Source organism: Haematobia irritans, chromosome 1 (genome assembly GCF_050003625.1).
Source record: "Haematobia irritans isolate KBUSLIRL chromosome 1, ASM5000362v1, whole genome shotgun sequence".
In the NCBI taxonomy this organism is placed as follows: domain Eukaryota; kingdom Metazoa; phylum Arthropoda; class Insecta; order Diptera; family Muscidae; genus Haematobia; species Haematobia irritans.
In genome coordinates this window covers 118,734,642-118,741,806 of record NC_134397.1, presented here as the reverse complement: position 1 = coordinate 118,741,806, position 7,165 = coordinate 118,734,642, and the positions used below count along the sequence as shown (strand labels likewise).

The 7,165-nt window shown below is 30.2% G+C and overlaps 1 long non-coding RNA gene across 1 annotated transcript; it reads left to right on the top strand.

The window, feature by feature from the left end:
• Window positions 1-2,731: 2,731 nt before the first annotated feature.
• On the top strand, window positions 2,732-3,390 carry LOC142241591 (uncharacterized). The gene is made up of 4 exons (XR_012723711.1): window positions 2,732-2,760; window positions 2,854-2,942; window positions 3,096-3,151; window positions 3,253-3,390. It is a non-coding gene; the product is annotated as an uncharacterized LOC142241591 (long non-coding RNA).
• The last annotated feature ends 3,775 nt before the right edge of the window (window positions 3,391-7,165 follow it).

The window sequence follows — 7,165 nt, the reverse complement described above, 5'->3', positions numbered from 1 at the left end:
GCATACTGAGCATCTTTCTCTTTGACACCATGTCTGAAATCCCACGTGATCTGTCAAATACTAATGCATGAAAATCCTAACCTCAAAAGAATCACCCTTTATAAACCGCAGTTTTTATTCAATGTACCTGAAATTGGAAATCTAGAGGTATTTTATGACCATATTTACGTGTGCCAAAAATTGTGAGTATCGGTCCATATTTTGGTATAACCCCCATATAGACCGATCTCCCGATTTTATTTCTTGGGCTTATAGCAACCGCAGTTTTTATTCAATTTACCTGAAATTGGAAAACTAGAGGTATTGTAGGACCATAAAGAGGTGTGCCGAAAATGGTGAGTATCGGTCCATATTTTGGTATAGCCCCCATATAGACCGATTTCCCGATTTTACTTCTTGGGATTCTAGAATCCGAAGTTTTTATCCTATTTGCCTGAAATTGGAAATCTAGAGGTATTTTCGGGTCATAAAGAGGTGTGCCGAAAACGGTGAGTATCGGTCCATATTTTAGTATAGCCCCCAGAACGATCTCCCGATTTAACTCCTTGGGTTTCTAGAAACCGTAGTTTTTATCTGATTTACCTGAAATTGTAAATATTCTGGTATTTTAGGCTCACAAAAACGTGTATCGGATTAAGTTTTTATCGGTCCATATAGACCGACTTCACTTCTTGAGGGTGTAGAATGTAATGTAAAATTGTAAAATTTCCAGATTTTACTTCTACAGATTTACGATTTCAAATCAAGACGTTATTTTATAATTTTCTTGCACATTTACATGAGATGTTAATGATTCCTCTAAAACTCAAACAAAAATGGTTCTTATAAATCCAGAATCTGATATAGTCCTCATAGGTGAAATCTTTAAATTTATCTTCGGGAAGTGTCCTCAAGTCCTCAAGCCCTCCTGAAATTTCAAAGGAAACCCTAATATTTGATTCATGGTGGTGGGTATTTAAGATTCGGCCCGGCCGAACTTACTGCTGTATATACTTGTTTTCCTTAGAGTTAGGCGATTCGACTTTAAAATGGATATCTTTGCATAAAAGACAATTTTCGTGAATTAATATCAACTTGGTTTTAATAATGCCGAAAAATTCTACAAATTTAATGAAATCGACTTTGAATTCATTGACTTTTTCTATATTCTATTCTACTTAAAAACTGATATAAATTACACTTGAAAGCGTGTTTGAATATCGAATTTTATGTTGCGGTTTATGGAGGAATTTGACATTGGATTTGTGTCCTAGTATCAAGTACTTAATACTCAAATCTAAAAGCGAGTTATGTCTTAAATATATCGTTAGTGTAATTCCTTCTTTGGCTCGGAGTCGATACCAAAATAGGCGCCATGAAATAACTCCCCAAAATGCATATATCATTATATCCGCAATTCCCTCTGCAGAGAAGAAAAAAAAAACGATTTCTGGGGAGTTTTTTTTAATATTTTGGGGAGTTATTATCTTAAATTTTGAAATAATTAATAAATGTGGTAGGAGGGACTCTTATTTTACTTTTCACTTCAAATGAAACCTTTTTGCAAATCAACTTAATAATTTTTCATACGAAATAAGATATTGGATTTGGATTTAGGTTCCGTACAAAAACAATATTTACTTCTTCCCTATAGGGAACAAAATTTAAGACAAACTAATATCATTTCCTTTCATGGTAAATTTCATTTCCTTTCATGGTAATTTTTTTGTTTTTTGAAGAAAATCTATATCAGATTATAATGAATTTAAATCAGAGAGCATTTAATTTTCTTATCAATTATTGACACTTTCCTTTTATTTCTCAGTAAGGTTTTATTACTGTCAGACTGTAAGGCGAAATATGACAAAGCGCAGTGGTCTTTTGCGGAAATCCCACAATATACTACCATAAAATATTATTGATATAGCTCCAGACATATTCACGGAGAATACAGCAATTATATCATCCGATAATGAAGAGACTAGCGAAGTGGGCGTGAATCTAAACTCGATTAATGAATGTATACGTTTTTTCAGTGTAGTTTTAAGTGCAGCGGGCGAATATTACTCAATTTGGGTATTATATGCTACTTTTCAATGACTCAATCAAATTCCGTAAACTGCTTTGCCCAAAAGACTCAACACACAAAAAATTATAACCAATTTTTTTTCAATTAAACACTTAATTGAATTTGGAAACTTATTCAATTAATATGTTAATTGATTCAATTAATTATTTAATCAAATCTGAATAAAAACCAATTAAAAAATGATTGATATTTGTTACCTTTCCAATTAAAATATTAATTGATTCAATCAATTAGTTAATCAATTCGGAAATAATTTTCAATTACAAACGTGATTGAAAATTTTTCCGTTTCCAATTACACATGTGATTGATCCAACCCCCTTTGTGATTGAAATTGAATAATTTTGAGCAATGGAAAGAGCGAAAAGAGAACAAGAGAATGGGTATTTATTCAACAAGGTATGATGGAGAGATCAGTCTGTTGAAGTAACTCATAACGAACGGTTGGGTTTTTGTTTTTCGCGTAAATTGAAAACATGATTGGCGACATTCTATCTGCTGCATTCAAAATGTATGCATAAATATTTTGAACGCAACAACAAATCATAGCAAAGGGTTTAAATAAATAAAGTGTGCAACAATAAATGGCCACGTGGTAAAGGTTTGAAAAATATATGACAGAATGCATTTGAAATTACCTGTGTTTGCTTTTTGTGGTATTGTAAAATGGAAAACAATCTACGTTTATTGAAGGTAAGAAATTATGAAATGTGAATACCGTTTTCCATTGAAGCCTGTTTACATTAAACTGAATAAAATAATATATTTTTTATTCATTTCTTTTAGTGCCCAATTTTATTTCGTGGAATGGACCAATCAATCCCATCAACTCCATAATTTTGTCAAATATATAAGAATATGTTTGCAATCAAAAGGTGGGTACCGTATTGATCTTTTAAAATTATAAATTTTTTTCACTCCTAGTTTTCTTAAAACCAAGAATGGTATGGGTTTGTTGGAAGATTCACCTTCAAGTTGCGAAGTAGCGTTGGCATTAAATTAATTTTTGTTTTACCTGCCTTTTTCAGTTTGAACCCCAGTAGAGAGCAGTATATCTGATATATAAACTAATGAGCTGAATTATGTAATGGTTAAAAAGTTATTTCTTTTGCATTTAAAAATATGAAAAATATCCGAAAATAATAAAAATATGTATTTTCCATTTATATTTTTTTCTATTTCCAGAATTTGCAAGTTATCATCAATATAATACCAAATATTACATTGCTTTCCCATTATTTTTGTCTTTGATTGGTTCAAATTTTAATAGACGATTTCAATGTGTGGACATTTTGGAAAGGAATTAAATTACCGAGCTCCTTAACACACCTTTTTATGCTAAAAGACTACAACTGCAAAAGAAGATTATAAATCTGTAACCTGGAACTAAGAATTGAAATTGATATTCTATGCAGGTAATGTTTAACAAAATTAACTTTTAATTGAACAAAATAAAATTCGAATTATTCTGTTTATTTTCAGAAAAGCTAATTTAGCTTACAGGCTGCTGATTTATTGGAAATCTAGGCGCATCTACATGTTATATAGTTTATTTTTTCACCCTATAGTTGTTATTGATAGTAATTGTATGTGTAAGTTATGCTAGAACAAAACACAAATGACAAGAACCAAATTTATTTGTCTATTGCATAATTCAAAAAATAATAAAATATTAAATATGTTTTATAAGAAACACATATTTTCTTTTATTTCAAAAGAAAAAAACTAAATGCGATGTTGGGGTCGCAATATATAAATTTTTTGATCGAAATTTGTAGCCAATTTCAATCAATTATTTAATTGTATGAATCAAATAGTTGATTGATTTTTGTCGCGAAATTAATTAAAATTTTAATTGATTCAATTAAAACTGTGATTGAATTCTATGTTATAAATCAATCACGTTTTTAATTGATTCAATCACACAATTAATTGATTCCGTGACAAAAGTCAATTACATTTTTAATTGAAAATCGTGTTGGTTTTCAATCATAATGGGTGATTGATACTATCATTTTCGTGATTGGAGACATTTCAATTAAAAAAATGATTGAATCCGCGATTTTCGTGATTGAAATCAAAAAATATTTTTTGTGTGAACTCATCTAGATCGTGACAATATTGAAAACTGCACTGAAAAATATATTGTAGTGAGGTCAAATATTTCATGTCTTTAAAATACGAATGCAAATTTTGCTTAGCATAGAAGACGCATTTCTCTAATATAAAGTTTTTTCCTTGTCCAAAAGTCGAAAAACCTTACAACAAAGTCGTATTGTCCTTACAATTAAGTGATTTCACTTACAAATGGGTATCATAACATGAAAGAAAAAATGTTTGGGCTAAGGTCAACTTGACTTTAATAATTCAGAAAAATTCTTTAAATTTAACGAAATTGTCTTTAAATTTGTTGCCTTTTTGCATCTTGACTACAAAGCATAAAATCATTCAAATATAGGACATGTTTTTCAACACTTCATTTTAAAGACGTTTTTTACTTGAAACATAGCAAAATTTCTACTTGAAGTCGAGTGTGTATTTGGAAAATAAAGTTTCGTTTTAAAAGAACTTTAATAGCATATGAAGAAAAAAGCTGAAAAAGCGAAAAAAAAATAAAATTTGCTTCCTGCACGCAGAGAAGAAACATGATTGTCACAATCATATTCGAAGTGGAAAATAATATGATAGGAGCTATTTTTGCGGCGACCATGTAACATTTTAACCTGCAACCATGTTGGCTCAGTGAACATGGTTCTAAGAAAAATATAATTGTCCTCATTTAAAATGTTATTATATTGATAGAAAGAATTTTGTTTGAATGAAAAGACAATGGTCACGATTTGAAATGTTATGGTATTCATTAAAATGTTTTTCTTCTAGTTAAAAGAACATGGTCACAACCTAAAATATTTTGATCTTTATGAAAAAACTTTTTTCATCTTTGGAAAAAGACGCCGCTTGAGAAAAGAGAACACAAAATTAACTTTATTTGTTTGTTTTTATTTATTTATAAACTAATTCTTCGTTTATTTGTATTTATAATGTCGTGCAAGCAAACATCACATATTTTTACACACTCTATTTTGGTTCAATTTCAACAATAAGTAATCATTCCATATTTACTTTGTTCCCATCAAATGTACCAACGCAGACATCATGTAACTGCAAATAAAAATAAATTATACCATATATCAAAATGCAGAACAAAAAACAGGTACATTTTTTCAATTACACTTTCCTTTTTTGTGTTCACATAAGACCACGTGCCACTTCTGAATAAATAATGTAACACAAAACACAGTAATTCCGTATTCTCCTTCCATTCGAAGCAACAATGAACACACGACTGACCCGAAAAATGGAAATCGTGAGTATCTGCTCAATGTTTTTAAAAAATTCTTTTCGCTGCAAAAAAGGTTAAACATTTAAATGGTCACGAAAAAATGTACATGGACTTTATGGCGATGTAATGGTTCTAGACATGTCTATACTTAACCTATAAAAATACTTTTTCCCTGTAAAAAAGTAAAAAAATTGAATGGTAACGTACATGATTTTCCCGACCTTTTAATGGTCTCAAATTCTATCATTTAAATGATAGAACATGTTTGCGGTATTTGCGAACCATTCAAATGCTTATTGCCACCATACGTTTTTCTCCGCTCGAAAATTATTTTTACAAAGAAAAAATACATGGTTTTCGCGGCAATTACATGCTCTAGACAAGCATTAAATGGATGCTGCAACCATGTCCAAACATGGTTTTTCTGTGCGTGTGTAAGCAAGTACATAAAACCCAAATTTAAAAGAGAATTTTGTCTTAAAATATCCTTACTTGTACTCTCCGCTTCTTTGGCTCTGGCATCAATACCAAATTTTTTACAGTAAAGACAACATCTTTCGAATCGGACATGCTTTTTTTTCGGTGTAGATCATCACTCCTTCAAAATGTTTGTTATGGTTTTCCTACAATCACTGCAATTTTTTTTGTAATAAATTTAAGATTACTGATCTTGTCTATATCATTGGATATTTTTACAGTAGACTATTGATCGAAACAAGATTGTGTTGACAGACCCTCATTCAAATTCCGCTCTGACTTGATCAAAATCTTCAACGTAATAGGACAGCAATTTCGTTTCAATCAAATGTTACACTTTGACAAGGAAGTAATTTTGGAACAGTAAGTGGATACCTTAATAATATGGTAATACTTTTCTTGGTATTATCATGAAAAAATTGCATTATAATACCAAAATAAATCGACTGATTGGCAAATGATGACAAATCAACGAACAACGGTATTATTATAATAATTCTATCCAGTTTCATAGCAAAATGAATAACTGAATGAATAGCTTTGTAAATATACCCTTATGTCAATTTGAGCGAACAAAAAGCAAAAACGCTGCATTTCTGGCTGACCAAACGAAGTTATGCCAACAAAAATACTATGAACCAAACAAAAGGGTGATGTGTTTTTTGTGTTGTGGAGATCTTAATTGAATTGAACTTTGCATTTACTGAAAGTTTGTGTCTTAAGTCTTTTGTTTTATTAGTGGTAAATCCATAATAAAACATAAACACGTGCTTAAGATGTTTAGTCATAGTATATACAAACAAAAACAAACAATATTCACGTGTTCGCACAGTTTATGGCGTATACGGCGTTTTTCTATAATTGGAAGTATCTACACCCAAAAAATATTTATTTTCCTATACCTTTATTTTTTCATGACCTTCGCTAATATAATTTGTTATTGGCCTGGGGCTTTTATTTACTAGATATATTTTATTTTATGAACTAGTTATTTTAATATATCAAATTATTATTGAAATTTTACTTTGTTTTGTCACATAAGAAACTCAAACCAGCAACATATTTTCTTCGACTTTAACTTGTGTTTAGTAAGTAGGTATATTTTTTTTCAGTGCTCAAACATGACACACAAAATTGAGACTGACTCCAAACTGAGAAAATTTACCTTGGCTTTGACTAGTGTCATCGCATAAAGAAAAAGTCATAACTTTTGTGTCATTGCGAATAGTGATCTTGCTAGTTTTTACCTTAAATGTCGATAACCAAGAGTCAACAACC